This window comes from Eulemur rufifrons, chromosome 4, assembly GCF_041146395.1.
Source record: "Eulemur rufifrons isolate Redbay chromosome 4, OSU_ERuf_1, whole genome shotgun sequence".
Taxonomy (NCBI): domain Eukaryota; kingdom Metazoa; phylum Chordata; class Mammalia; order Primates; family Lemuridae; genus Eulemur; species Eulemur rufifrons.
Window position 1 is genome coordinate 73,592,060 of NC_090986.1, and position 6,141 is coordinate 73,598,200.

Genomic DNA, 6,141 nt, shown 5'->3' on the forward strand with positions numbered 1-6,141 from the left:
ATGAAAAATCAAGAACAAATGATAAACTGGTCAGGACACCAGCAGACCAGTCATAAACTGGGACTGACCCAGAAAAAGTGCTATGGTCACCCTATCCATGGGAACTTTATATTGGGAGGACTGGCTGTTACCATACAGAGCCTTTTATCAACATTAGCCACACTAAAGGTGGAACACACAGACATCATGCACCTACTGTGCGCTGCAGTGTGAAGCACACAGTCCCACCCTTGAAGTATTGCTGCTAAAAATAGAAAATTAACCTGAATCTAATCAAACTCGTTGGCATTTCCAGGAACTGTGATAGGCAAGTTAAATGACACTGCAAGAAAGCAAACAGACAATTCTAGAATACGGGCATTCCATAGGACAAATACCATGGTTTCTTCAACAATTATAATAACTGGCCAGAAAAAAAAAAAAAAAAGTATGGGGCAGGGGAAATTGCTCTTGAGTAAAAGAGACTTAGGAGACATAATACAATATGAGGATCTTGTTTAGATCCTAGTTTAAATAACCAACTTAAAAAGCCATTTTTGAGACATTCAGGATGTTAGATGGTACCAGGAATTATTGTTACTTTTAGCACAATAGTTGTATTGTGCTTTAAAAGAAAATGTTCTGTTTTCAGAAATTCCCACTGAATTATACGGTGATGAAATAACGCACAATCTGAGATTTGCTCTAAAATACCTCGCAGAGAAAACATGATGGTCAGATGAAGCTAGTGTGTGGCACAATCATGATAGGTGTAGAATCTGGGTGTTGTATAGAGGCAAGCTTATTACACTATTAATATGCATAGAATATGAATATTATATGTGAAATATAATTAATACAATAATTGATATTAATAATTATTCATATTAAATAAAATTAATATAATATGGTATAATTGATATTAAAATATAATTAGTATTAAACCTTGTTATACAATTCTTTCCTCTATTACACACATTGTACATTTTCTCTTTAAATTTAAAAGTTTAAATGTTGAATAAGGTAAGGCCAAGAATGGAGCCACAAGGGATGTGTTTTAAGTTCTCCCTCTGTTCCTCATTCAATCTTTTAGTTAACACCACTTGAGTATGGTTAATCAAAGAGCCGGAATCTTTCAAGATAGCTGAAACAGAAGATGTTGAATGTTATCGCCAGAAGGAAATGATAAATGTTTAAAGTGCTGCATATGGTAATTACCCTGATTTGATCATTATATAACTATGCATGCATTGAAACATCACACTGTACCCCATAAATATGTACACTATTATATATCAATTATACATTTTTAAAAATTAATTAAAAAAAACCAGGGCTCTACTGGTCAGTTATAATTGTGATGTTTCTATCTTATCACCTACTGAAAGCGGAAACCACATTTCCTTCATTTTCTTCTTGCCACCATTATAGTTAGAACGTCTGTCTTCACTCAGGTCATTCTGCGTTTTAGCTGTTGGGTATTCATATTAGTTCCTATCACATGCCTTACCCTTTACAAACCCAGCCACTATCTGGAAATAAACTGAGCTCCCTGGGCCACCTCACAGTTTCTTAACCTATCTACCAATCTGTTCTTCATGGATTTTTGGAGTCCGACTGCCTAAATTTCACTTGTCAGAAGCTTCCCTCTGTCCTCAGCTCTTCCCTCTGAGGTCGCTGGCCATGGGATCCCACTGTGCGTTCTGTGAAAGATGGTTTCCTGACGGCTAAGGCCCGTGTCCACTCGTCCAGCTTTCCTCTCTCACCCACACTGTCACATCTCCTGATCTTCTGACAAGTGTCACTTGCCTCTCACCACACCTGTTTCTTTGTTTTTTTGTTTTTTTTTTTTTGAGACAGAGTCTCACTCTGTTGCCCAGGCTAGAGTGAGTGCCGTGGCATCAGCCTAGCTCACAGCAACCTCAAACTCCTGAGCTCAAGCGATCCTCCTGTCTCAGCCTCCCGAGTAGCTGGGACTACAGGCATGCACCACCATGCCCGGCTAATTTTTTCTATATATATTTTTAGCTGTCCATATAATTTCTTTCTATTTTTTAGTAGAGGTGGGGTCTCACTCTTGCTCAGGCTGGTCTCGAACTCCTGAGCTCAAACGATCCGCCCACCTCGGCCTCCCAGAGTGCTAGGATTACAGGCGTGAGCCACCGCGCCCGGCCCACATCTGTTTCTTTGGAAGCTACCAGTCTGCCTGTCAGTCCTAGCCCAGCCCCTCTTGGTCATGTAGACAAGACAGCATTTGTCTAGATGTTTCTAAGTCTGCAAGGTTTTAGTATTTTTCATACTCTATGCATTTGTAAAATCATCCAAGGCCAGATACGTTGTTTCCAATCATTTGGCTCTTTCTGGAGAAGCACAGGCCTCTCCTCTGTCTTCAGTCTTCTTTCTTCTAAAGCACCCCGCAGCCTGCCTGAGACATAGCAGATACCTCCTGAATATTTTTGTAATGAATGAATAAATGAAAATATTATATATGTCCATCATTCTGAAGCATCCAGGATTACAAATATTTTCCATTTCTCCCCAGTAAATGCTGATCTAAAGCTATTAGAATCCAGTTGCCAAATCGTCCACCAAATACAGTGTTCTCAATCTATTGAGATGCTGCCCACTCCCACCCCACCCCTAGTATTAAAAGCCAAAATTCAGAAAACTTCTACTAGCTGTCCGACCTGGATCAACTTACTTAACTTCTTTGTGCCTAAGCTGAGGAACTGTAAAAAAATAATCATATCTGCCTCATAGGAAATCAAAGTCAACGTATATAAAGCATTTAAAATAGTGCCTTACAAATAGTAAGTGTTCAATCAATGTTAGCACGTGCTATTATTAATCAAATCACTGAGCTGTTACTGCTTTGACGCTGGTTGTTTTAGTCTTTCACTGACATTGAATTTTTTTTAATAGCAAAGAGGTGTTAAGGTAATGGGAACAAAAGATCCAAATCCAGAATATGAATGCAACATTAGCAGAATTCTGGGACAGGTGCCAACAGACCAGGAGGCAGCACCAGCATTTTATCCCTATTAAAAGACCTGCTAATCTACAAAGCAATGCCTGCAAACAGCCTCCAAAAGCAGCTGGAAGTTAGTCCTCTACATTTAAAGGTTATTTTCTGAGCAGGACACCCTGCCCACTCAATAGTTAGGAAAAGCAATAAAGAGAAAATGACTTGTAAGACCAAAAGAAAGCATTTTTAACTTGTCTAAAATAAAAAATTAAATCATTCCTTTTCCCTGAATGTTATTTTCCAAGATAGGAAGGACTGTCTGAAGATATTGTTGTGCCAAAAACCCAGTGCCAAGGATGAAAAGTTTTGATATACATGTAAGAAAAATGTGTAGAAAGGCTAGCCTTCCAGAAATGTGGCTAAAAATACTCAGAATCATAGACTAAGAACTGAGACAGATCTTAGAGATCATGCGATTCATGTGCTTTACAGATGAGGAAACTGAGTCTCAATGAGGTCAGTACTTTACCAGACACAAGTCTTGCCCTTTCCCACTTTAAGCAGCAACGATGTTCAATTAGACCAAAGGTATATATTCAAATCATAGCAGAAGAGGCAGATACTCTATTAAAACCTTAATGGACCAAAAAATCCTTCAGAACTTGTGGGGGAATAGAATATAAAAATCTGAATCAACATACAGAATATAATAAGGAAAACATAGGAAGGCTCACCCTGAACATTACCCAATATGAATGCTGCCAAACAAAACAACTCCGAGAATTTTCATAGGTATCCCAAATCCTATAGTTTCCAGCAAGTCGTTCTCTTGATTACTCCAGGATAAACTCAGTGGACTCCAAATTACTGTCATCATTTCCAGTGTTCTTTATTGCTTTCAAAATCCTGGCCAGAGGTTTTTTATTCACTGTGGATGCCCTTTACCAAGTCTGATAGCCAAGAAGGGGTAGGGACGAGGAGTAGAATAGATTTAACAGATTTCTTAAAGACATAGTCATTATATTAATATATAAGCCATTTATTTCAAAGGGGACTTAAGTTTTTGATGGATGGGTGGGTTGGTGGGTTTAAAATGTTTTGAGAGGTCCTATAGCATCCTGGTTAAGGGCACAGCCCCTGGAGCCAGAATGTCTGAGCTTAAATCCCAGCTCCATAATTTGCTAGATGTGTGATCTTGGGCAAGGTACTTAATCTCTACATACCTCAGTTTCCTCATCTGTGAAATAGGTGTAAAAAGAGCTCAAACTGTTATTGTGAAGACAGTGAGTTAACGCACATACAGCCTGCAGAAGGTTCTCTGGCATCCAGCAAACATGTACTTGAACCCTAACTACTACTATCCAGAGGCCACTCATCTGGTAACCATGGTTATTTGGAAAAGTGCCACAGTAAGCCTTCCAACAAAACCTGGGCCCATGAAGTCATAGACAAGTCTCACCTTATTTTACACTAAATTCGAACAAGTATATCTGCTTTGTCTGTACAGCAAATTAAAAGTAACAGGTAAATGTCTTCCTCCAGATCCCAGCCCCAGAAGCAGCTCCATAGCTTCTCATGCAAACTATTTTTGTGGAATACCTACTGTCACCACAGCATGGGAGGAAGGTCAGATGTTTCCCAGACCCCAGGAGGTCACAATCTGGTAGGGAAAATGAGCCATGCACACTTAGGTGGCAACACAGGGTTAAAGAAGTGGATGCAAAAGAAGCAGCAGATCGGCTGTGACCTGCGTTAACTGGGCACTATAGCCGAGCAAGAGTTGCTTCTGGGTATAGAGGCCATGGACCATGACAGACAGGAAGCTAGCGCTGCCAATATACGGATAAGAGGGACCTCACACACACACACTCCAAGATTAATTACCACCAGGATGCCAAAAATAAAAATGATGATTTCTAGAGGAAGATATAAGCACACAAATCTCCGCGTAGAAACCAAACATAAACCCACAGCCCATCAGACTTGGACTCACAGACAAGGCTGCATGAGTCACCCCTGGGTTCCTTTATGACTCAACTTCTGTAAGAGGAGGCGCTGGGCCTCCGGGGGCACTAGGATTTCTTCCAACTTTCTGAGCTGTGAGGCCCTGCCCTGCCCCAGCTCTTCCTAAGACTACCGAAGCCTACCCTGAATGCACATTTTCTAAATACTGTTGACTCATTCCTTTAATAACTCTTAATGTCAATTTATCCGGCACAGTCTGTGCAGCAATTTATGACTGAGTAGGAGGCAAAGCGAAGTTGAGCCGAGCAGGATGAGTAAGCTTTCCCAAGACTCCCCTCTATTAGCTGAGTCTGGGTTGGCGAGGGACTCTGTGAAGGCTTTAAAACTCACACTGAGGGACTACTTTTGCCTAGTTGTCCTCACATGGTCCAGCCACTTTGTAATGATCAGCAGGTCTGCCAAACCTGCAGAGTTTGTGGCGGTCACTTTCCTACTGGGGTGGGTGGTGACAGCTACCCAGAGCCAGCCCCCATGGGGACATTCTTGGAAGTGGCCCTGCCATCCTCAAAATAGGCTGCCATCCCAGCCTTCTTTCTAAGAGGCATCGGGGAACAGTCTTGCACTTAGAGCCAGAAAGACCATTTGTCATTAGCCTGGACCTGGAGTCTGACATGAAGCTGAGCTAAAAAGTTAGTTGCAGGAATGTGATGAGGAAGGCCCAGGACCTGTGGCTCTGGGTTGGTCAGCATCCACGTTATAGTCTGTCCAGGAAGCTACAGGACTTGCCACCACCCTTGTGGCAAGGGAGAGGTTCCATTCTTAGGTCATTTGCCTGAAAGAGGTTCCCTTGAACATACCACTGGTCCTTTGAAATGTGGCCCTCAGATTGCCAGAAAAATGCTTGAACTGAAGGAAATCTGTGTGGGGTGGAAGGGAGGCTGGAGGAGAAGTGCTGCCATTTCTAAGTAACTGGGGTTGGAAAGAGATGAAGACTTTGGAAGACAATTTGTTCCAGGAAAACCACTCCAATAGGCCATTCGGGTATGTAACTATCAAGCCAAAGACCATAAATGGAGAAGAGGCTTTTGAGATACAGCTGTGGTTCTTGGGACTGAAATGCTCTGTGTGATTACAAAAACATATCGCCTCCATGTAAAGTGTACTTTTTACTCTACATATTTAGTTGCCTTTAGGAAAATGTTATTTCATTTTACGTTTTAAGAATAGGTTGA